The sequence below is a fragment of the Anas acuta genome, chromosome 3 (assembly GCF_963932015.1).
Source record: "Anas acuta chromosome 3, bAnaAcu1.1, whole genome shotgun sequence".
In the NCBI taxonomy this organism is placed as follows: domain Eukaryota; kingdom Metazoa; phylum Chordata; class Aves; order Anseriformes; family Anatidae; genus Anas; species Anas acuta.
Window position 1 is genome coordinate 85,372,861 of NC_088981.1, and position 22,176 is coordinate 85,395,036.

The window sequence follows — 22,176 nt, forward strand, 5'->3', positions numbered from 1 at the left end:
ACCTGGAGTACATTTTTGCTACAGTATCCTCCAAAAAAACAAAAGCAGCTAATACCTGCTCTTACTACAGAGAAAGAAAATTAGTAATATTAGCCATCAACCTGCCATTGCATTTCAGCGTTGATGCTCTGTTAAAAGGAAATTCATTCTTCCTGAGTTTCTGCTTTATTTGTGTAACTAATAAACAGAACTCACTAAAGTATCATGGTTTACACTGACAGACTTATAAATAAAAAAGTTTCTTAATAATTCCAATAACTTGGAAACAACAAGGAAAGCAAGAAATTGATCAAATCCCTTCTCGTCTGTCTGCACAACCAGCAACAGTCTTTTCCTATACTCCTTTCACAGACAAGGGTGAAAATGGTGAGTCATGCTGGCTAACCGCTTGGTCCCATGACCTGTGAAGGATACAAAGCTAATCTTGCTAGAAGAGAAATGCCACTGCATCTGGACTGTTAAGAGATAATATTTTATTATTATTAGGAAATGAAGAGTTAGCAAAATTTGCTCAAGTTCAAATTCAAACATACAACCAAGACACAAAAGTACATTTCAAAGTACATTGCGTATTTCATACAAAAATATGATAACGTTTGGTTGTGGGTTTTTTTTTCAGCTTCTACTCCATAAAACTCATTCAGCTTTCACTAGATGCAGTAGCAATAAATCTCTTCAGACATCTGGCAAGCTCTGCTGCATCATGTTCCCCTTCTGCTATGGAAGCTTCTAGCATTTTGACAGGATTCTGGAAGCCCATTCACAAATTGTCCTGTAATACCATCACAGCAAGCCACAATAAACCAGGTGTGGCTTCAAGCAGGAATACTGAGCCACCCACCAAGTGCTCTAATAGCTCCGACAGTCTTCCCACATAAGTCTCTTGAACTAAGTTTTTTACTGAAAAATATTCTGGAAGAGAAGCACAGGGCAGAGGACTAATGCTTCACCTTATCTGCCCCCTTGTATAAGAATACAGAACATAGTTTAAAAGCCAGCTATAGTCAAGTCAACAAATATGTAAATGGCAGGATGCGTGAAGATAATTAAGAGAACACATGACAGCACAATGGGCCACATCATAGAAAATCAAGTGACACTTTTCCCAGTAAGAAATTCTGCTTGAAATGCTCTGGACTGCTCCTGGTTTTGGGGAACACCATGAAGCGAGGAGCTCTCTGTTTTGCCAGAGCTATCTCCACCGGTCCTGCACTCATCCGTGCCTCTGAGCCCACCTGGAAGATAAACCACATCTCCCCAGCCTCTTTCATTGAGCATGTCTGCGACCCAGCAAAGCCACAGTGCCAAACAATATTTTCCCTATGTGGCTACTTCTACCTACATCACCCCAGTCCATGTCAGCATTAGTACCTCTGGTTCTTACTCCTCTTCTCAAGCCCTTCTTCTCTACACTGCCCCACCTTACATATTAAGCTGCAGCTAAAATCAGCTTACAAAGTAGATCTTCAGCTCAACAGAACAGTATTCCCCCACCGCTGCTTCAGGAATTTAGTGACTCTGCACACATTTCAGGCAGCAAAAGGCATAAGGGTTTCTTTGCTAGGATGTTCTTGGCATGGTGAAAGTGCTTCTGCTGACCCAGAACAAGATCACTGTGTTTTTATCCAGTGCAAGGACCACTGTGAGTAGCCAAAGGAGTCCCCAGCAGAGCCGTAATCCTCAGTGGCTCACAAGAAAAACAAAAAAATACTCCATCCTGTAGATTTAAATGGGGTCAAGAACTTTCCATTGCCAGGCTTCCTGGGCTGAGCCTGGCCTGTGTGAGCAAAGCCTGCTGTGACAGGAGTGTTTCATGCAGTAAATGTCACCTCCACGTCACTCTCCCAACCTCAGGATGATGAGCAGGGGAAATTGTAGGTTGACAGCTTCCAAGTAATTACACCCATTGCCACTTCAGTGCTTACTAGTGTTTCCACATGGGTCATCCTCAACAGGGGAAGGCAGAGTAGAGAAAGAGATGGATTTTGATGAAAACTCTCTATCCAATTCTTAAAGTCTCCCTCCACCAGCTGTCCTGACCTGTGTCTCTCCACTACCCTTCTCACCAGTCACCAAGCCTGGTTGCAAAGGAAAACGGAACCCAACATCTCTTTCATTCTTTGAGAACTGTAATGATGCAGCCAGTTTTACTTGCTGTATCGGACAACTCCATTTGCAATCTATCCTGGTATCTATAGTCCATGATGAACAGGGAGATTGTGAAGCTGCATTCTCATTTGTAGGACTGACGCCATGCAAATCCTTCTCATTTCCAGGAGGCTGTGAAACACAAAAGGCAGGATATCCTGGAAGCAGCAAGGTAAAGAAAAATAGAAAAAAAAAAAAAAAGAAAAAAAAAAAGCAGGTGTCCTGGGAATAGCATTTACACAGGTCTTCTTTAAGGGCAGCAGCTGTCCCTGAAAACAGAAGTCTGATTCACAGGGAGCCACCTTGGGAAGCCACCCACAAATACCTGTGCTGGAAATACCAAGCATTCAGACCACACCTCTGCTGCAGCCTGAATGCCAGAGAGATCCAGGCAGACAATGGCTAAAACAATGCAACCCAATCCAGGTGACACGTTAACAGCATATCCTGGAGTTCTCATTCTGTTTTACGCTCCGGAGAACTCCAAGTAAATGCCATCACATGCATCTGGGTCAAAATTTGACTGCCATTACACCTAGCAGTGCAAAGATGCAGTATCAGCTATCATAAAACCGAGGATCATACGTCCCACGTATGACTCACTACAGCCTGGAGCAGCAGAGCTTCGCACCAAGCCACTGCCATTCCAGTTGGGTGGGTGCCCTTTGGGGAGTCAGCTGGGTCCTCCCTCAGCTGGAGGATGATCTTGAAAAGCCCTTTCAATCTTCTCACGTCCCTTCTTCTCGTAAGTATTGAATGACACCTGAAGACCTCAGCAGAGTGCAGTGATGTAGAAGGCTGTGTGGTTTTCTGAATTGCCTAGGCACAGGTAAAAGCTTTCACAAGTTCAGCAGAGTCCAAACCCTTACAGGAGGTGTTTAGAAGTGGTGTTATGGCAGGAAAAGGAGGAGGGGAAAAAAAAAATAAAAAAATTTCAACATTAGTAGGCTGAAGATTGCTAAGATTGGAGCTTCAAAAATCAAGAGCCTGCCCCAGCCATAGAATTTAATTTATATGCTTACTAATATCATTAGGCTAACTCCTCACAACATAAAACTGCTTTTCCTTCAGGTGAGGCTACTATTTCACATTCAGCTCAGTTCTCCTGTATCTTCATATGTCCTGTAGTTAGACAGCTTTTCCTTAAGCAAAGGCCTGAAAAAAAAGTAAAACTAAGTACTTGAAAACATCCTGTTTTTATCCCATAGATGTGCTTCCCTCGCTGTCAGATCTGCCACTACTAGGCTTCTGTTTGTTTGCCTGCACACGAGGAGTTTCTCATGACAAAGGTAGGATATTAATTTTAAATGGAGCAGCTAAGCAAACTAAATAAAATAAAGCCACACAACCCTCGTGCACTGCTAGATCTCATCACTTCAAATTTCTCCTTAAAATATGTACATTGGATGAGGTGGCAGGTCCCTTGCCGAAGGCTCCTGATTTACCTGGCTGCTCCCAAAGCTTTTTGGCCACTACTGAAAAGATGACTGATGGAGAGAAAAGAGGCTGCTAGGAAAAGCTGGTGAGGGGTCTGGAGAACAAGTTCTACGAGGAGCGGCTGAGGGAGCTGGGATTGTTCAGCCTAGAGAAAAGGAGGCTCAGGGGTGACCTTATTGCTCTCTATAAGTACATTAAAGGAGGCTGTAGCGAGGTGGGGGTTGGTCTGTTCTCTCACGTGCCTGGTGACAGGATGAGGGGGAATGGGCTTAAGTTGCGCCAGGGGTGTTTTAGGTTGGATATTAGGAAGAACTTCTTTACTGAAAGGGTTGTTAGACACTGGAACAGGCTGCCCAGAGAAGTGGTGGAGTCACCATCCCTGGAGGTCTTTAAAAGACGTTTAGATGTAGAGCTTAGGGATATGGTTTAGTGGGGACTGTTAGCGTTAGGTCAGAGGTTGGACTCGATGATCTTGAGGTCTCTTCCAACCTAGACAATTCTGTGATTCTGTGAAAAGACGAGCCGGTTAGCTTTCAGAGATGACAACTAAGATGTGATTCCCGAATCGCCGCCGCCACGGGGTGCAGAACTCGGGCTGAGCTGTGAGGTGTGGGCCGCGGGGCTCCCTGCAGCAGGCCATGGGCCGGTGCACCTCAGGGTCAGGCTCTTCTTCAGCACGGGCTGAAAACACGATTTTAAAGCCCAGGCACAGTGAGAAGGGCAGCGCCCGATGCCACCCTCATGCCTTCAAAGAGGCAAACCGGCATTTTTGTCTCAATGTGATCCTTCAAGCGTTCCCTTTTGAATCTGCCAGGTCCCTCTGACCCCCTCAGGTGCCAGGCCTCTCCTGCCTCCGCATCGTCCCTCGGCTTTCAAAAGCTTGTCCAGAAGTAGCTGATCCCAAACAACTCCTTCCCTTCCTGCTAGTTCCCCTCTACCCTGTTTCTACCTCCTGACTAGGCCTAACCCAGCCCAGCCACGCCACAGACAGGCCAGTAACATAAAGTATGCTTTGTTCGCCCTCTTCCCTCCCACTGGGATTCATAAAGAAACCAAGATTAACACCGAAAACAACTAATCTGTAATAGCTGGTTTTGTTTGAAATTAAATACATTTCCACAGCCATCTGATGCACTCCAAGCCTGTACTTCTCATGTGGATTCCCGATCTCTTTTTTTACTTAAAATCTAAAAATTAAAAGTCAGGAAACAATAGAACTGCATTCTTTGAAGGCATAAATACATTCTCCTTTTAAAGAGCTCAGGATTTGATCCAGGACCGTAACAGAAGGGTTTGAAACAGAAGCTGCATTTAAAATAAAAAAAAAAAAGTCTGTGAATCAGTTTAATATCTTAAAACCACTGAAAGTCTATGAATCAGTTTAGTATCTTAAAACCACTGATCATCTGATGCCTAAATGAACAGACACACGACCCTGTGTCAACAGAAATAAAGGAGCTGACTTCCCAGGCTTGTGAAAGATATTTTTTTTTTGTTACAATGTACAAGAAATCTGATACAATATTTAGTAAATAAGTAAATGCCTTAAAAAGAACAGGGGGAAAGCTGTAAGGATTTAAACTGAAAGAGCACATGGCCAAAATATTGTTTGTATTTATCATTATTGCTTTGGTGTTGAACATACCGACATGTAACTTAGCATGTAATACACAAATCTCCATGGCATCAGATGCCACACTGAAAGCCTGTATCTTCATTTATAATATAAAAAGACCACTGCAGCTCCAAGGAAAGCAGTGGTTTAGTCCATGGCACTGCAAAAAACATGTGCTGTGGGTGTTGACCTTTCAAGCAAGACATGACTTGTACAGCACGATAGCAGACTAAGAAACTTCATGTTTAAGATTCCTCTCCCTAAGCTGGTAGAAATAATCTTTTTCCTTGGAAAGATGTGGAACTTCAAAACAAAACAGCAAGCAAAATTTGTTTTAGATTACCATCTGAACATGATAGAAAACATATTTGAAAGAGCATCCTTCCCCTAATCAAAGCTTAAAATTTCTTCTTGTACAAATGACCTAGAAAATACTGAGATGTTACACTACTTTCAAAAGCTGAGAACGCATTTCCAAACAGCTGAAAGAAAATATTTTTAATTTATGGCACTCATGCAGTGAACCAAACCCGAGCTCAAGGTCCATATAATCTGAAACTGTGCGTCTGACCGTGACTAATTTCAGATGCTTGCGAAGATGCAGGAGTGCTCTAACTGGATCACCGTTAAGACAAACATCACCTCACCACCTCTGAAACTTCTTCCAATTCTCCTGTACACTTTGTTCCTAGCAATTCTGATTTAATACAACTCTGACAAATGAGCCCATTTCTCTTCTGTCTCCTGGGAGCTGAGAAATTCGAAACAGCGTTCCTCCCATGGCCAGGAGAAGATCGGTTCCTGAACTCTGTAAAAGCATTAAAGTCTCAATGAAAATAGCTTACTCGCAGCAAAAAGCAAATAAGGACAATCAGGCGATGATGAAACACGCACATGTGTGCCCACAAATGAATCCACAGCTGGCAGGTCTATTTTTAGAAGAAAAAAATAAAAGAGGAGGAGTAAATGGGCCTGGCAGACTGCTCATCAAAAGGCAAGCCCACGAGTAAGGGACGGAAACACGGCGTCATCCCTGCAGCACCCACATAAACAACGCTCCCTGCGCCACGGCACGAGCAGACAACACGCTGCCATTCGTGGACCTGAACACCTGCTGAAAGGGCGAGCTGCACGAGCACAGGAAAGGCTTTCAATGATCGGAAAACACCGCAGAAATAACAAAAAGTAGACAAAGATTTATGTCCTCTGCTTCCCTACCTTTGTATACGATCCAAAATAAGGAGAAAAAAATAGTAGGAATAAAATTCCTCTCCTCCACCCTCAAAATCACCACATCTACTAAAAATAAGTACTGGTATCTTTACATAGTAATAAAGCTCCATGTTATTTTAGGACCCTCTGAAGTTCATGGTCCCATAAAATCCCCTCCAGTCCTGTTGTTCCAACTCTGAAAATCCCTCTGTATGCTCTTTATTTCTGCATTCCTCTCTGCAACAGGGCTAGTGAAGACAACAAAGGGTTACACAGGTTTCAGAGACTGCAAAAATGCTGCGGTTTCATGAGATGGGGTAAGCTGAACCAGTAACAATAACGTAATAAAACAGGTAAACCCTTCATCTTCCGCCCCGTGTTTCTGTTCCTCACTACATACTCCTGCTGCCCGGCTGTATAGGGTCCAAAACTCATTATATCCCTCTGCAGCGGGGAGATGGAGAAGAGAGATTGTTTTTGTTGCCTTCTGCAGAGTCAGCAGTTTGCACGGACCGGTGGAGGAGCCCACTGAACACCAGAGCCGCTGGGAAGGGAGGGGATGGCAGCGGGAAGATTTCCTGCTTTCGGGGGCCTGGCAAGCAATTGCATCAGCACAGCTATTCACAAAATTACAACCCTAGAGAATCATTAGAATCGAAGTTATTAAAATATTTGTTAGTATTTTCATCCCCTAATGCTTTGATCCTCGTCCTGGAAACTTTGCGGCACGGAAGCAGAGCCTGCCTACACCAGAGGTTAATGCATACATTAAACTTTGCCCTAAGAGACCAGCTACAGAGCGTGTCCCTCTCAAAGCACTCCAGTGCCTCTTCTCAAACGAGCAGAGGGCTACAGGGGGCAGCTCCGGCGTGCCCACAAACAGCCACCCAGCTGAGAAAATGAAGATGCAGCAAAGCAGCCAAACTTTGCCCCCAAAATTTTTATTGCTACTATGTCTGCTGCTGGAGGGTGGGTGTGATGAACAAAGCGGGTGCGCTTGAATGAATTTGAAGCAACAAAGCTCGGATGGGAGCTCAAAAGCAGCATGTCCCCTGTGTCCTCACCCAGACTCGGGCACAGCAAGTGACCTGTCGCCCAGCGCTGCTGCCTCCTGCGTGGCTTCTGCTCGGGGTCACGCCTGAGAGGGACACTGCTCCCCTATAAGAGACCTCTCCTGAAACATGGTTACGAAAATACCACCTTCTGGTCAGGTTTCTGAGCAACTGGGAAGGAACCCGAGATTAACAAAACTTTGTCACGTGTGATAATGGGAGTTCCCTGAGCTATTTTAATGGATTCTTCAGATTTAATTCAGGAAGCTGTTGCTACCAATACAGCCACAAAACTAGCTGATATGAGAGAGCTTTTTGTGAAGCACTGACTTTGTTACAGTCCCTGTTCCTCTTTTTTTCACCCACAGGTCAAGTTGGTCTGCTAAATGATGTTAGTTACAAAAAAAAGCAAATTCCTTTAGAAAACTAAATATTTGTCCACTATGTAAATAATATTATTAATTCTCCATCTGTCTTTGCAAAAATAATTCAGCAAGCTCACTGCATGAATTGCAACGTTGCTTCAAAAAGCAAATAAAAGTTTTGCTTTATTTGATATTAAAAAGGCCTTTTGTTGATTACTTAGGAGTTCAGGGTTCACCCAGACTTCCAGCTGAAGACTGGGAACTTTTCTGTCAATTCTTTTAAGAGCAAACTGAACCCTGAGACCTCCACATACAAATGTAGCCCCTCTCCAGCTCCCTAGCCCCTCTCTGTCTCTAGCAGCCACCAACCCATACGACTACCGTGCAGCAGCTGTGATGCCTGTGGGAGCTGCACTTGAGGCTGCGACTGCGGGGTAAACGCAGCCAGGCTGCAACTCGTTCCTTGTCCCTGACTCACTGGGAAAAAACTGAGCGTGCTGCAGGGGCTCCCACACCACCTTCCACGAGGCCACGTTCAGTGGTCCACACTTCATTTACAGGCGGCGATTCAAAACCAGCATTTTCCCACGTATTCTTTCTATTATTAGTGCCCGTCAATACTGCAGAAATACATCTTTAAGTCTCAGTCACAATCAGAGCACAAACCTACACGCACGATATGCTGTGTTAAAATGTTACATCACTGATTGATTTTTTTCTGTCTGTGCATAATTTAAAAAGCAGAACCAAAATGAGGGTACCTAAACAAATGCACTCTGTTTTAAAAAGAAAATTAGATCAGACTTGTAGACTGGCGATTCTTTAAAAGTGTTTCAGAACAAAAGACACTGTAAATTTGAACACAGATTATACAGCATACAGTATATACTACAGTAGATGACAAATGGCTCTGTTTCTATTCCTCTGAGTTTTGTGGTTTAAGTCAGAGTCTGATCCCAAACCTACATTTCCTACAGGATTACAGGCTGCACCCTTAAACCACAGCATTCTGTTGTTGAATGCCGCAATATGCGTTCTGCCTCGACGCTACTTTAAACAAAATGCATTAAGCTGCAACATCAGGTCACCAGAAATAACTGAAAGAATCCTGCTCAGTATCATAGAAATTGCATCTCTTTTGAGCACTCAAATGACTTTTTCCAGGAAGATCTCAAGTTCAAACCTCCGCACAGGAACAAGTTGTGAGGAAAGTCTTTAATACATCCTTAATACAAGTCCTATTCTCTTTTCAAAAACCTTCCCAAAAGGGAGGTTCCACAAGCTCAGTTTGTCCCAGATTTTCCCAACGCACAACCACTGTTACTATCTAAATCAAATCCTCAGTACAGACTAGTTCCATCTTTTTTGATATAATCACTGACAGACGGACAAAAACTCACTAACTTTAAGGTTGTAGCATCTTCTTATCCCTGACCTCGACCTCTTTCTGCTGGAACTGAGCTTGCGTGGCCTTTGCAGGCTATGCTTTCCAAACATGCATGGCCTCTGCAGATCACATTTTCCAAACCCTTCCTAAACCTTGATGACAATTTCTTCCAGACCATAGTTCGCATTTATCTTTCCTAAAGGACAGCAGCCAAAATGAAACACATTATGTTATTAACCCAGACATCACTAGATCCAAAAGGTAGGTGATAATCTTTCACGTTACTGCATCCCGCTGCTTGCTGCCATCCCCCCCGAGCCCTCAGACCCATCTCCACGGCACTGTTGCCAGGTGGGCTTTACCGATCTGCACTACGGGATCTCGGTCCTGAACACAGTATTTTGCACTTGAACACAGCCATTGAAATTGGCACTGCCTGAGCCGCCTTTCCCGTTTGATGATGACGGCATGTAACCACTCCTCGAGAGCAATCCCCTACCCCAAAGCTGTATCTAGGCCTGGTCCCTTTGGCTCAGCTGTTCCCAAATACTTCAGATGAACAAATAATGTCCCTAAAAGCAGACGTTCGGGGTCAGACAGCAGGTCTGCTGCTTCCAGCGTGCTGCCTGCAGTTCTGAATGCCTAGAATACAAAAATTTGGTAAATACCTGAGGGTATTTTGCCAGCACACTCTCCCTGGCTCCATCCACAGCTCAGCAAACCCCAGGGCTCCAGCAGGTAAGAAGGGGGGGGGGGGCTTAGGAGATTTTTCTGCTATGAATTTGTCCAGCTGCTTTTTATGTCCCTTTGAACTTTCAGCATCCACATGCTTCAGAAAGGATTTCCAAAGCTTAAGTAGCTACACGTTGGGTAAGTAAAAAACACCCCTTTTGTTTTGAACCTGCCAGCTTAATCTCATGCTTTGACATTTTGTACTGAAAGCAGCAATAAAAAAAAATATTCTCTTCTCACCTTTGCCACATTGCTTGCACCGTCATCTATCACATTTCCCCATCAAAATCCCTGAAACCTCAAAGTGTTCCTCGGACCAGCATAATTAAACACCAAGAGAGGATGAAGGTTAGTCTGAGTCACGAGACCTTCTTCGCCCTTGCAGACCAGGCACGGGGAGCCAGGACTAAACCTTGGTTCTGGGAACAGCTTGGTTAATGTGTCCAAAAACTGACCCAGCATCACACAGCAGCGCGTGGCGACCCCCGATTCTGAGGGTCGCAGTTCTTAGGACAGATTATGCACGAACACCCACTCAGGCTGGAAATATGGGGGTGGGGGAATTAGTTCAACTTCTGGGCTAATACTGAGATGCTTTTTACTCCAGGAAGCTAATAAGCCTTGCAGCAAACTTTACTGCCTTTATAGTTTCACAAAGGCATAACTGTGCTTCCACTAAATAGTTTATTAACTTACACGCACTGAAAACACATCCGCTAAAAATACAGACTAAGTCCTGATTTCTACTTCTGAAGCCTCTGCAGTGTTTTTACTAACTTTTACTGTGACAATTCTGATATTTACTCCTCCAACTCAGCAATAAGCCCGTGTCTTTTTTTCCTTTGCAGTTGCTTTATAAAATTTATGCTCCTTATCTAACTTGTGCATGAACACAGCTTTATGGCACTTAAGAAAACAGTGCAACACAGCATTTATTTATACTTGTACAAATAGCACAAGGACAATTGTGATCTCTTCTATAGTTCTCAGGCTTTTTTTTTCCTTAGCATTCTTTTCTCTCTCTTGAAAACAAGAACTGTGGGTTAATCTTAAATGAGGCGTTCATCTCTACCCCTGTTAATATGCCACTTTTGTAGGAGAAGGAAGGCTGAAGGCTGTGGCCAACCTTTGCCCTCCGGTGACTGCTAACCCAGTCCAGAGGCCGCTTGGCCGCCTCCTGATGCCAAACAAACCGCGAGGAATGGGACGGCTCCAAAGAGCTCCCCTTCCTTCCAGGAACCAGGCAGGACACTAGGGCTGAAGTCAGCAGAGTGTAAACGAAATAACAGGTAACAACCAGGCAGCCCGTGATCTCCTCATGTAGCTCCTTCATTTTCACAGCCAGCAATGGGGCTGGCTGCTTAGGAATCCGCCTGCCGTGCACCGGGCAAGCAGCAACAACACCAACCAGGCACCGCAAGCCGCACCGGAGCCTTCCCATGGAGCCAGGAATGCGAATGGCAGGAGCCAGACACTGGGTTTTGGTAGGGCTGAGCCCTGCGGTCCTCACACTGCTTCCCCAAAGCACAGCCTGGTGCAGGACCTCGAGCAGACGACGTGCTCTGAGGGACGATGAGGTTCGGGTCCAGCTGTGGAGAAGTTTTACGTCCCTGGCAATGCCAGCCCGGCCGGCACCGAAATGTTTGCAAAGGGGGAGTTGGGATGAAGCTCGGTGTAACTTAGCGCGCACAGCATTTTACAGAGGATGATATTTAGGAAAAAAAAAAAAAAAAACCAACACGAACGCAATGACATTTCAAATGACACTTCAATGCCCAGCCGGCGTGCCCCACTTTCGGCTAGGACACAGCGAGGGGACCCCACCACAAGCCCTCAGACCCAAGGCAGCACCTGGCGAGGAAGGCCCGGCTGCACCCAGCTCCCCGCACCCAGGGCTCCGGGGGAGGGCTCCCCCTTCTCCCTACCAGCCCCTCGGGTCCCTCTCCGTGCCCTGCCGCCCCTTCCTCCCTTCCCCCGGTACCTGCCCAGCCCTGCCGCGGCCGCCCCGCTGCAGCTCCGCGCCCGGCCGCCGCTGCCCTGCGCTGCGCTGCGCTGCTCTGCGCCGCCCCCGCCCCTGCCCCCGCCTGGCCCGGCCCGGCGCGGCCCGGCCGGCAGCACGGCACGTCAGCGGCACGGGGCGGGGAAGGGCAGCGGCAGGAGGAGGAGGAGGAGGAGGAGGAGGGGGAGGAAGAGCAGCCCGGGCCCGCCGCCCTTCCCCCGAGCTGCCCCGCAGCAGGGGGGGGGCTGAGGGGGCCCCTGCGGCCTGCTGCGAAACGCCGCACAGGGGCTGGCTCGGGGCTTCGCCGAGCTTTGCTAGGGGCGATTTGTTCTTTTTTTTATTATTTTATTTTTTCTCTTTTTCTTTCTTTTTTGGACCACTGTGGTTATGCAGAGTGTTGGGCTTGCGTTCATTAACCATATAGCTTGTAAAGGAGGGTGTGCGGTATTTGGTGGCTCTCGTGCTGCAGAAAGCCGTGAAAGATGAATGAAAACCGCCCCGAGTCATTCGTGTTGGAAAAGCCCTCTAAGGTCATCAGGTCCAGCAAGTCCACCACAAAACCATGTCCCTAAGCACCACATCTACGTGTTCTCTTGAAGACCTCCAGGGATGGTGACTCAGCCGCTTCCCTGGGCAGCTGGTTCCAACGCTTCACAGCCCTTTCAGTAAAGAAATTTCTCCGAATATCACAGAATCATTAAGACTGGAAAAACCTTTTTGACCTCCAAGATCATCTGGTCCAACCATCCCTCTACCACCAATGTCACCCACTAAACCATGTCCCCAAGCACCACGTCCAACCTCTGCTTGAACACCCCCAGGGACAGTGACTCCACCACCTCCCTGGGCAACCCATCCCAGTGCCTGACTGCTCTTTCTGAGCAGAAATGTATCCTCATTTCCAACCTGAACCTCCCCTGGAGCAACTTCAGGCCATTTTTTCTTGTTTTATCACTTGATGCATAGGAAAAGAGCCCGATCCCCACCTCACTGTTGCTTCTCCCCCTGCTGTTTTCACTGCCGTGACCACCCTTATTTCTGGGGATCCATCGTGAGCCCTGTGTCACACAATGTGGAGAGGCCAGGATGGTGCCCATTGCACAGTGCATGTGCCAGCTGCCCTGCCCTCACGTCCACTGACATCCACGTCACCCTGTGGGTTTTCTCGCCCGCGCCCAGCTGTTTACCCCAGGGGCTGCCAGCAGCAAGCTGGCGTGATGCAAGAGCGCGACCTGGCCGGGCAGCGTTGCACCATACCTGAGCTGCGCGTCACTCCACCAAGGACAGCCAGCCAGCCCTCCTTAAGCATCTATGTGAGTCCTGTATCACCTCCCCAACCCTTGGGTTCAGCGGCATTCCTCACATCACCCGCTGGTTCGTCAGTTTGCCCATAAACACTTGGCTTCTTTTCATGCGGTACTTGGCGAGCGGCACTATTATCCTGATTGTGTGTGCAGCACCTCCGTGCTGTCTACCTGGGCACCATAAAATTCTTGTACTTGGTACAAACCAACCAGGTGTGCTTCCCTTTGTGCCCTTTGTAACGTATGGATTACCCCAGGATGCTCGGAGTACAGCCACTGCTGACAAATTTAAACAAAATATTTTCTTCCAGCCCTTATCTTCCCCTGTAGATATGCCAGTCCTAACTGCATGGCCTCTTTTAGAGGCAAAGAGAAATCCCAGGGAGTTTTCTAGGGAAGGGGTTCTGTCACAAAACGACATGAATGTGCACGTGGAAATGGAGTTGAGGAGCACAAAGCGTGCCAGTAATCCTGCAGCTCAGGCAAAGCACAGGTGGGAGTAAATCCTGTGTCCAGATTAACATTCCTGTGCCTCATAAAACTTGCTATAAGCTTGTTTTGTTCTGATTTAAACAGTATGCACACCTGCAAGGTGGCAAGCTGAATTTGACAGTGGCATACTCATTTGACATAATATAAGAATGTTTAACAATTTTGGCAAAATGTTTCAAAACTTGTGGAGAATGGGAGTTTATCTGTGTCATAACCATTACGGCAGTACTTTGTATGGTCAGTCTTACTTTTATCTGTAGAAGACAGATAAGAATAATCATTATCTGGGTAAAGTATATGGCTGGAAAACTAAATGAAAATGTAAATTTGATGACTGGATCAAAAAAAAAAAATGTTAGCAAAACAGGATACAGTGTCAGGAAATGGTCAACAAAATATTTTCTAGTGTAAACAAGGCAGCCAATCCTACTGGAAGTGCTGCGGAGCCGGGGACTATCTCACGATCTGAGCTGCCCCTCCCTGCCGAGGAGGAGCGAGTTGCTGCTCTCTCCCTTTCTTCTCCCTGGGAATTCCAAAAATAACTCAAGACACAGCAGTGTTTGTTCTGTAAATCTTCTGGGGAGATAGAGGAAAATTCACACAAGTGAAATATGAGTGCAGGAACTTCAACCTAAGCAAAAGGACAAAAGGATGAAAGAGAAATCGGGCAAAATGTATTTTAGCATTGCCATTTTCTCCAGGTAAGGCGGCAGGCAGGAAGCATTTTGGATGCCATTCCTAGGAAAGCTCAGCTGAAACCAGAGAGGCCGGTCAGACTGAGGCTTTTCACAACACCAGGAACAGCATGGCTAGCTTGGAGACTCAAAACAGTTTTTGCTAAAAAGCCCTTTTAGACTACTGATATTTATAAGGGAGGGACACAGCTCAGTGTCTGTGGGGAAGCCCAGGGTGCCAGTGCCGTGACTCAGGTCTTCCTGTGCCTCTGTCACGTGGCAGAACCGCACCAGCGTGCCCATTCAAAGGTCACCAGGCACAGGTGATATTTGTAGGAATAGCTGTCCTCCAGCGGCAGGTTCACACGTTACCTGTTGCTCTACAAGGGTCTGTTGGAATGAACAAGAGATATATTGGCACACCTTCAGCAAGTTTGTGGATGATGCCAAGCTGAGGGGTGCAGTTGATAGGCTTGAGGGAAGGGCAGCCATCCAGAGGGACCTGGACAGGCTTGAGAGGCGGGCCTGTGTGAGTCTTGTGAGGTTCAACAAGGCCAAGTGCAAGGTCCTGCATGTGGGTCAGGGCAGTCCCCAGTACGATTACAGGCTGGGTGAGGAATGGATGGAGAGCGGCCCTGCAGAGAAGGGCTTAGGTATGCTGCTAGCAAATTGGATATGAGCCAGCAGTGCATGCTTGCAGCCAACCGTATCCTGGGTTGCATCAAGAGTAGCATGGCCAGCAGGGAAAGGGAGATGATTCTCCCCCTCTGCTCTGCTCTCATGAGACCCTACCTGGAGTGCTGTGTTCAGATCTGGGGCCCCCAGTGCAAGACACACAAGGACCTGTTAGAGCGGGTCCTGAGGAGGGCCTTTCTTATGAGGAAGAGTTGGAAGAAGTGGGGTTGTTCAGCCTGGAGAAGGCTCTCAGACCTTATGGTGGCCTTTCAATGAATAAAGGAGGGTTACAAGAAGTATCATACATAGGGAAAATTTTTTACCAGGTCCTGTAGTGACAGGACAAGGAGCAAGAGTTTTAAACCAAAAGGTTGTCACAGGAACAGGTTGCCCAGAGAAGCTGTGGATGCCCCATCCCTGGAGGTGTTCAAGGCCAGGCTGGATGGGGCTTTGGGCAACCTGGTCTGGTGGGAGGTGTCCCTGCCCAGGGCAGGGGGCTTGGAACTAGATGGTCTTTAAGGTCCCTTCCAACCCAAACCATTCTGTGATCCTATGATCCTAAACACGCAAAAGTGATACATGCACTAGAAAGCCTACCAGGAATACCATGAGCATACCAAAGGCAGAAAGATTACTAAAATGAGGCAGTGCAATGTTTTAACAAAACTATCAAAGTGCACCTGTTCCTCCTTGCTGAACTGACAAAGAATTGACAACATTCCAGATGTCCAGGGTGTCTTAATTCACACAGATATTATAACTATTTAAGTCTGAATTTGGGAGTTGCAGATTATAGTAAACAGTTGCTGTTTTCAAAGTTGCCACATTAAAAAAAAAAAAAAAAGGTAATCGTATGGGCCGCTCCATTGTGTCAGATTTGGTGAATTACAGAGTATTGAAAGGATAAGCAGGTAAAGGATCCCACATGACTTCTTAGAAAACCCTGGGAGGATATTATGCATGTTTGCATTTCAAAGAATATCAAGCAGCGTCCTGGCTATTTAAATTTTTCTGAGAGTTAATTCTTATTTATAGCTTATTTATTCTTATTATTATAACTCAGTTGGTAAGATTTAGACAGACTAAATACCAAAAGGTAAAGGCTCTCACTCTTATGTGGCTGGAGATTTCCCTACTGAAATGGATGTTTTCAAGTTGTTTGTATTGTGATTGTTAAGATTCTCTCTGCAGACTTTATTATGGAAAATTAAATGCAAAAATCAGGTTTGACATCAACTACAAGCCTTTAGACAGAAAGCTTGTGTTTAAATCGCATTGTAATTAGCTAGGTTTCGCTGTGGGTTACACATAGCTTCAACTGTATAACACAATGCACGCAATGAGTAAAGTTCTCCCTGTAGAAATGTCCGTGAGCATTGACTTAAGTCACAGCCAACAACTTAATGAGGCCAGAAGTTCATTTACTTTACCTGCTTTGTTGGCATATTCCAAATATATACGTGTAATGTTACTACACTGTATCTGTGTAACATGGGCATGTTATAATACCTCAAGCCTGTTAACATCAACTATTGGAGTTTCCTGCCTGTTGCGTGTAATGTTGAGTGTAAATTACAGTGTAATGCCTTGGTCCTCCCTAAAATTTTATATTTTTGCAATTAATTTCTGAAGAAAAAAGCTAAAAGTGCTGAAGTCATCATCCCACTGGTTTTCAGTGTTTTGGGTTACCCATGCGGTGTTTCTAGATGTACCTCTCCTAGCTGCCAACTTAGTCCTGTCAGCACAACTAATCAGTTATTTAGCTAGATAAGGAATAGCTTGTTCAGATGTTTGCAAAAAATAAAAATAAAAATTCTAACAGGCTCAAGGTTTAGTAGTGTATGTTCAAGAAAAGACAAGAAATTTTGCTGGGATTTCAGCAATAGTGTATTTACCGATTCCAAGATTATATTCCTTTCAGAATCAAACTTCGTTTTCTTTCCAAGGAAGCTTTCTATAGATAAGAGCTATTCAATTCCATATCATGTAAATTATTCACTGGAAATGGGTGTGTAAGTCATTTTTATCTGGTCCCTTTCACTTACTGTTATATGTGTGTACATACTTCTCTGATTTTGACAGCTGTGCAAAGATATTTTTCCCTTTCTTCCCGGTAGACTGTGCACGAACCCCTCTTTTAACCACAGCTAATTTTTTTCAGTACTCTGACTTCTCCACAGCCATTCCATAATCCAGCTGCTTCATTCAAGATGCAAATAAATTAGATATTATGGCTTAAGGCAACAGCTCCTATTTGAAGTCTTCCTATTGCATTTCAATTCAAAAGAAGTTTCTTCCTTTGTCTTATCAGACAACACGTTACTTAAGGAAGGTTGATTGTTTTGCATTTCTACCCCTAGCAATGTGCAATCAGTTTCTGAAGCTCTTTTTTGAGTGGGAGTAAGTCTCCCAGACCAGCCCCATTTCTGTATTTCCTTACCTCAAAGGATAATTAAATAAAGCAAAGAGATTATTTTCAGTTGTGTGTAACAAGGAACACAAGACAGGCCTGCATAAATAAATGAATAATAGCATGGGGTGAGGTAAGAGGGGTCCCAAACATGTCAAGTCCTAACATTTCATGAGTCCACGGATTTTCATTTTATTTGTGTGAGCAGATTCATTGTAGAAATCCAAATGGTGGGATGTAGACTTCCCCAGGAGAGACTGGGGAAAAAAACAACAAAGCAGTGCAGAAAGGCAGTCATCTGGGATTTGGAGGGAAGGAAACCAGCAAGTGGACAAACTCTGTAGCCACCAGAAGTTAGCTCTTCCTAAGCCTGATGTGTACCTGTGTTCCTCTGCTTTTGGCAAACAACTGGAAAAATCACTGGGATTTATGCATCGTGACTCCACCTAGGTGAGCCATAAAATGGCAATGTACTACAACCACTTACAGAATAACAGGAATGAGTATTATGGAATTAGTCCTACCAGTGGCCATCACATACCGATGATGGAAGTCAGAAAACCTCACTGCAACACACATGTTAAGAGTATTAAAAACAAGCACTCAAAAGGTGGGTAACATCAACAAATTAAATTGTCCAAGGAACCCTACTTTAGTCCACTTGTGATGACAGAAATTTGTACATGCAAGTCATGTTCTCCTCCAGATACTGCTTCTCTCAGTGGATGCTGAGTCCAGTGTTTAGGGAACTGAAAATTTCACGCTGAAGGCAACTGTGAGCTGTGTGATTCTGTTGTTCCATGAGGAGGTATGATAAGGAAAAAATAAATAAAATCTAATTGAAATAACTAAATGCTCTCTTTCAGACATGAACGCATGACCCATTGCTATAGGAAAATTATCTGATACTCAGCAAGTTACTTGAGAGCATTTTCCAGTGGTCATCAGCTATATTCTTATTGTCAGGTGCCCAAGTTGAGATGCTTATGGTCAGAGTTGCGAGAGTATCTGCAAAAATAATGCAAGCAATTGACAGCTCATTCAAAGCACCGTAGAAAGAACTCACCTGTGTAAAGATAAGAGTAAATATTGGAAAGCAGAGTTAAACACTCACTTCAGCGCTGACTGCTGATAATCTCAGGTCAAGAAAACTTAAATCTAGGCAAACAGTCTTCCTCACCACAAAATTCTCTCTCTTCAAGCATCTAAGGAAACAGTAAACATCGTTTTAAGCTTACTTTTCAACACCCACAAGTAAGAGTAGCTGGAGTGTGAATCTCAGCAGTTCAGTGCATGGAGCTCAGCTCAGTTAAACTAAAATGCTCTTCACCTCTTTCCCTGAACTTCAGCACTCAATTTGCAAAATGGAAATAATGACGTCTAGCGACTGTGGCCAAGATAAAGGTTCAGCCTTTATCTTAAGCAAGTAACAAACATTACTCATTTATTTCGTGTGATAAAATGAATGTCAAACTAGATGTAATTTTACATTCAAGGCTTTGGGGATTAATTTATTTTAATTTATATTAAGCAGCTCCTAACTGGCCTGAAAAAATGTGTCTAAATAAAATCATTTGAATGAGACAGTATCTTCATAAAAAAGGGTACCTCCTTGGAATCAGAGAACTAACTTGCTTGGTTTAGAGAGACAATTCAAACACAGGGCTCCAAGTTGGATACTGAAATCAGGCTGACTAGATTGCATCCAAATTCCTTAACTGTGTAAGAAGTATTAGAATAATTGGCAGTAGCATGAAAAGCTCACAAAATGACCGTGCAATAAGGTGTAGCACAATGTTAAAAAAATATAAAGAATTAATAAATTAATTCATGGAACATTGCCTTTACAGAACAAAAGCATGGCTAAAAAATAAGAATAATAATGTATCACTTTCTGATCAATCATCATCATAGCAAGCCATCTATACAAACACATGCAACACATTAATCCAGACATTTGTGAAATACGCATTCTTGATTCTGGAGCCTGGATATTTATCTGCAGTGGAAGGAGTCGATGCAAATTTTGTTTAAAGTCTAGAAATTTCAGTCGTCTTGTAGGATGGGACAGAGCTGTATGACTTCTCATGGCCTTTTATTGCCCCTGTGTAACACTGACAGATATCATTACAATACTGTTTACGAAGCAGTTTAACCAAGTAACATTTAAATGAGAAACATACTCCATTTGTTTGCATTCCAGCACAACTTATGTTAAAACACATTGTGTTTTCAGCAGTGTTTTTCTGGGGCTAGCCTATCTAAATTTCCTGTGTTGCAGAACCCACGCACTATCTGGCTTATTATTGTTGTATAGCATGAACCAAATTTCCAGGACTGAAGTGATAAAATATGAAGTTCTCTAGAGATAAAATAAGTATTCTGCTCTTTTTCAGCCTGTTGCATAAATAGCAGACATCCTAGAGCTTAAATTCCCAATTATTTCCTGAAAGAATATTCCTACAATGAGTATTGTGGTTTTGGTCCGAAACTTGCTGGTGTCTCTATCCAGGTTACCACTGCACTCACTGCTTCTTGCATACATGCAAAAAAAATGAGGGATGTGAGGGATGCACAAAGTTCTTTCTCCCAAAGCATGAGTTAGGCAGAACAAACCTGATGCTAAACAGGCAGTGTCACAGAGCTTAATTTAAAGCTGTTTTTGGAGGACAATGGGGATAGAGGTTTGTGTAACAGTCTGCTAGCTACTGTTGTGAGTTGTCGTCAGTACTTTTAGTGGTACTTAGTTATATTTTGTGTATGTATTTAGTTGACATCAGTATATATGCATAAGTAAACCAAGTTTCCAAAGGTAGAAATACAGTTAAAGAGAGGTGGTATTAGTGAAATTTATCAATTTTTTATACAAGTTAAACCACTGGGGAAATCAAATGTTTTTTAATCTCTGCATGAAAGTGCAGATTCTAAACGTAGAATGACTCTGAAACAGACTCTCAACACAGTTAAGCTCAAATTGGCCTAAGCAGGATGGTTTTCCCTCAGGCAGCCTCCTCACAGATTGCATGAGAACAGATACTCAGCTGCAACAAACTGGTCTGGCTCCCCTTAACCTTCAAGATTTTCAGTCAGCTTACAATAAAAGAGCATCTGTCCACAAGTTGGAATTTGCAAATATCATCTACATCTGAGCGCATATAGTATGTGGATTTGATTATTCCATTAAAATAAACCATTTACTTGGAAAAGCTTCCCCCCCCCCCCCGATACACATACATCTTGTTTAAAAAAAAAAAAAAAGTATTATTATCTCTCTTCCCACTGCTGAATCATTTAACATTATATGCTGATTTTGGTTTATTCTAGTATTTTGGTATATACTGGTTGTGGGTAAAGTCACGCCCCAAATAACTGAGAACAGAATTTAATCACAAACCCCAACAAAATAAGGAGGGGTGAAGAAAATGTAAGATGCAAGCAATGCAAGTCTCTTTACTTACTATGTAAACATGGTAAATCCCATGTTTACCAGAATTTGGATACTAAATCCACATAGCTTTCTGCTCATATATATTCATACGTAAGCACAGTTCATATATATTTTAAGCATCATACATCACAAAGAGCACTGTTTACTTTCCTCTGGCAACATCAATTATGAGCCCCACACAAGAGGAAAAATAAGATAAGAACAAAAAGGCCTAGCAAAGAAACAGGTCAGCTCTTTGAATCTAGGTTAGGGCTTGCAATTAGCAAGCATAAGCAAATAAAGCATCCTGAAGGCATGGTGTACATTACCAAGTTTCCCTTTGTAGCCACAGGACTGCATGGGTCCACATGCAAATCTGCCAAAAGCAAGTAAAACCTAGCCCGTCAGAAAACTACAGCAAACCACAACATAGTCGTTTTGCAGATTTTATCCTCACTGACCAGACTGGATCCCACAGAACACCTTTCACCGCATCTTTCTCCCAACAGACGTAACTTGCTTTAAGCAGAAAGGATTTAGTTTTAAAATACAAAACACAGTGGCAAAAGACAAGTAATATGGCTGTTACCTCATTGGTACTGTTTCAAAGTTGTACCTTGTAACATCAGTTCCCTTTGATTTGTAGAAGTAGATGGCAAGAGTCAAAAGATTCAGGGAGATGGAGTACACCTTTGGGAATCCCGGTACAGACTACAGAGGTTCTTTAGGAGTAAGTACAATTCAAGGATGTCAGTGCAAGGTTTTAACCAGTGACTGAAAATGTTTTAATCAAAAAATCTGAGAAATAAAATATAGTGGATTTTAAACTAGGGAAGCAGTTCTTTCACATGCTTGCTACATGGTACATACATTCATAAATTAAAAATAAATATCAACTGCACGGTTTTCTGATCATGGTAAAGTTGTGTTTTTGGTTTGTTTTTTTTTTTTTTTTTTTTTTTCAGCTTTTTTTTTTGCTGAATATTTTGGAAAATAGATTCCTCCAAGACAAGAGCGCAATGCAACCTCAAAAACCAACTGAACAGTTCCTCTGCTCGAGTCTGTTCATTAAAGGGTGTGCTTCAGCAAGAAAAAAAAAGGAACGTCACAAGGGACTACTTAGATGTCTCTTCTACTTTTGCAGCTATCCTGCAAATGTGCACCAGAAGTACATGCATTTTTTATGCTATGTAATCTAAAACTTTTAAAAGGACTCTGAACTGTTATTCTAGCCAACCTGAAAAACA

At 43.9% G+C, this 22,176-nt stretch overlaps 1 protein-coding gene across 5 annotated transcripts in view; it reads right to left on the minus strand.

Annotated features, from left to right (window-relative positions):
* Positions 1 to 12,087, minus strand: part of MYO6 (myosin VI) — a 109,112-nt gene extending 97,025 nt beyond the window's left edge. For all 5 annotated transcript variants that reach the window (XM_068678137.1, XM_068678140.1, XM_068678139.1 and 2 more), the window contains exon 1: positions 11,930 to 12,087. The gene's annotated coding sequence lies outside the window, so the exon portion shown is untranslated. The remainder of the gene's footprint in view (positions 1 to 11,929) is intronic.
* Positions 12,088 to 22,176: the final 10,089 nt, after the last annotated feature.